The sequence below is a fragment of the Heterocephalus glaber genome, unplaced genomic scaffold (genome assembly GCF_053883595.1).
Source record: "Heterocephalus glaber isolate CG9 unplaced genomic scaffold, H.glaber_assembly_v1.0 deba00001805, whole genome shotgun sequence".
NCBI lineage: Eukaryota > Metazoa > Chordata > Mammalia > Rodentia > Bathyergidae > Heterocephalus > Heterocephalus glaber.
In genome coordinates, this window is record NW_028258480.1 from 298,634 (window position 1) to 302,817 (window position 4,184).

A 4,184-nucleotide genomic window follows, 5' to 3' on the forward strand; every position below is an offset into this window, starting at 1 on the left:
ATAGACTAAAGTTTGTAGAGAAATGGAGAAATTATCAATATAGACAGTACAGGAAAACTTGTATGGCTTATACATATATTTTCACAACAATTAGAAAAATGTAAATATAAAATTATATACAACTCTCAGACATTCTACAAAAAATTTAAAACAGTTAAAAATTCTGCAAATACTAAATGATACCGAGGTGCTAAAGTAAAGCCAGCATGTTCGCTTTGTTGGTGTGATCATTAACAGTATAGCCTCTTTGAAAATCAATTTGTAGATGTCTAATAAGTTCATATCTACAAAATTAATGGACAACATAAAACCAGATGAATTAATATGTGAGACAAAACCATACAATTGAGTGAAAAATAAAATCAAAATGGCTGAACAAGGCAGTACAATGTAATAATGATTAAAAATATCAGCAAAATTATAGATTTTCTTAATGAGGAATTAAATATATACTTAAATGACAACTTGAATATGGATTAAAAATTGCAGTTATACTTACCTCCAGTAAAGAAGATAACTAAATAGAATCAGGACCATGTTTAATATGAAGAGGAAAGGAGATACAATCAGGTTCTATTTCATAAACTGGTGAATTCTATGGAAAAAACAAATCAAAGATTGAATAATGTCAGTATATAGAGTCAAGTTTTATCCTATTTTATATTATTCTCAAACATATATATTTCCACTTATAAAATGCAGTTATATTGTTAATATTTATCAATTCCCTTTAGGTTAATAGAGTCTACTTATTTAATTGTATATTTAACAATATGTGTAATTGACAAATAAGACTAACATGGTTACACCAAAATTTGAAACTTTTACAAAATTATCAGTATATTCAAATTAAAAGATATTTTATTAGACATAATAGATACTATTAAATAGCATACCTATTAAGTGTGGAGATAACATACAAAGTCAGGGACTTCACTCAAAGAAACTTGACAGTTTTAACAAGTGAAATCCTGTTAAGAGTCACTTCTATTCAAATAATATGAGTTTCAATTCACAAGCCATAAAATTAAACCATTTAAAGGGAACAAATCGTGGCAATTATTATATTCATAACCTAAAGCCACTACTGGGATCTAGTTAGTAAACATTTCCATTATTACCACCACTTTACCTGTAAATGAATTTTCCATCTTCCCATTCCTAAGCCCCAGCTATTACCAGTAGGTGTTTCTGTCTATTGACATCACTTTCTGGTAATTTCCATATGTTAAATTATATGAAATATGACTTTTGCCTGACTATATAGTATTTAACATATTCAAAATTCAGATCTATTTGAAAAATGTCAATAGTCTACTATGGATTCATCCCTTCTTCTCTTTACAGATATTTATGGTTATTCCACCTTTTGACTATTGTGAATAGTACTGTAAGTACATGTATTTGTTACATTACTTATTGCAAAATCTTTTGATTATATATGTAGGAATAGAATTGTGGGTTTTATGTTTAACTTTTGAAAGAATCACAAAACTGTTTCCTACAATTAGTGATCCATTTACCATTTTATTTTATCACCAAAAAATGCATAAGAATATAAACGTTTCTGTATCTTTGCCAACATTTGTGTTTTCTGGATTCTTTTTTTTTATGTTAGTAAGTCTCATTATTTGATTCTGATTTCCCTAATTACTGGTAGTGAAGAACTTTTCATGGGAAACTTGGCCATTTGTATATCTATCTTTTAGAAAGTCTTGTTTTCAAACCATTTGTTCATTTTTTAGTGGATCATTGGACTTTATGTTGTTTTCTTCTATAATTTCTTTATATGTACTGGATATTCAAAACTTATCAAATATATTATTTGAAAATATAAACCTTCATTCTCTAGGTTGTCTTTCTACTTCTATAAGTGTTATAAATCTTAGTCCATTGTGACTGTATTCCAGAATGCCTGAGACTGAATGATTCAAGAGTCATAGAACTGGATTCACCTCCTTGTTCTGGAGCCAGCAAGTTGAAAGTCATGCTGCCACATCTGATTAGCACCTTCTTCTGGTGTCATAAAGAGACAGAGTCATCTCACGGGGAGAGACCAAACACATGGAAGCTCAGGCCTCCCTTTTTCTAACAATGCCACTAATTCTACCATGGGGCACTATACTGAACTCATGAGAAGCTAATTAGTTCCCAAACCATCAACTACCAATATTATCAACATCTACTGTACATTTGAAGATTTACTTTTCAATAGAGGCATTTATGAGAGAAACATTCAAACCATAATAATGCAAATGTTTTTGTTGTTGCTGTTTGTCCAATTCATTCATTTTTCTTTCCTTGCTTATGACTTTTCTTTCATTCCTTGTGTGAGGTTAAGAATCCATTTTCAAACCTAAGGTCTAGAAAGTTTATCCATATGTTTTCCTTAAGATTTTTTTTTATATTTGTTAAGTTTAACAACTTAATAGTTAACTTTTATATTTAAGTTTTCAATCAATTTTGAGAGTTTTTGCATATCTTGTAAGTTTCATGTCCATAATTTTGAAAATGGATAGACAGTGGTCATTGTAATCAAACTTTAATTCTAGTCAGTATTCAAAATTACACAATTACATACCATCATTTCTTTTGATTTACTAATATTTGAGTTATCTGCTAGTATGATAAAACTGCTACAGGTATGACTAAGTACATGCCCTAAAATCTTCCTCTAATACATTGACAGATACAATATCAAAAAGAAATTTGTGTTGCATCTGGAGGATTTGAACATATTTAAAGTACATAGCCTGATAATGTCTGATTTTGGTTTAGGTATGCACACAAGCTACACTATACACAAAATAAGAAACAAAGTATATGAACTGCATTACTGTTTGTAAGAAAAGATTCAGAAGCAGAAAAAATGCCCTTCTTCTTGAATTATATAAGCAAATTCTATACTAATAAAAATAAGGAAATCTCAAATTTTATTATTATATAAGAACCAAAAATTTCAATATAAATCTAATGTGAGCATCATATATCCACTCATTTACATATTAAATCAACATTAGGATCAATTGTATATGTGTTTATATGTTAGTAAGTGGAAGAGATATATAACATGTGTATCCAGTAACATGACAGGAAAGCATTTGACTAAAAAAATTTTGAAAGTCATAAAACATTTTCATTGCCAATAGTGGTTATCTCTACATGCTGCGTAGGCAATAAGAATAGAGAGAATGGAACAATAGGATTTACTTTATATTAAAAATGTATTAATTGAAATATTGAAGTATTTAGAACACATCCATAGCTTAAAGTAGGTGAAGGAAACAGAGTTTCTCTAATGTTATTTTTCTACTCATATGCATGTTCATTTTTGTGGGAGTGAGTTTTGTAATTCAGTAATGACCCTTAGAGGTTTGATTGCTAAGTTTATACCAGTGAGTTTCAGGCAAAATCAAAAAGAAAAATATAACTTTGTTCAATAGGAGTGCATGTATCTTTTAAAAACATGTCCAGAAGCACAAAGAATGGGTCCACAACAGAAAGATGTGGCCCCAAACCATGCTGTAGGCTAATTAATGTGCAAAGAAATAACCACACAAAAATTCCTTTAATATGTCAGGTTTGCTTAAAAATTTAAGACGATTATGTAACTGAACCTTTCCATCATTTTTTAAAGTAGCAAATACTGAGTCACCAGAGTAATGGAACAGCTAAATCACTGAAAAATATATGTGATTAGAACTTTGGTTAGATGTATTATTCTTTACACATAGTATTTTTGTTTTGTGAACATTATTCTATCAGAATTTAATATAATTAAATCTGTCTTTAACGTTTTGATTCAGATTTTTCCTCTGCCTCATCTTTACATGTCTCATTTATTCTTTACTTAAATTATTAGGTCCGTTGATAGCAAAAGAACACTTTGGAGTACTGCAATTGCATTGGCTACAGAACATAGCCTAACTGTGCTTTTGTTAATGAAATAGTAAAAGGTAACTATGTTAAATTTTTAAACTAAATTTATTTTGACAATCTCATATCTACTTTTAACCCATATTAATTGTATCTATCAATGGGCTGTAGCCCAGTGTATCAATACATAAGTACATATAGTGAGCACTTGTCACATCCAGCCTCCCTCTGCCCAACCTCGTCTTCACACCCAAAACTCTAGAAACTGGTACTCTGCATTCACAGCATTTTCTGTTTTTGTTTCCTTT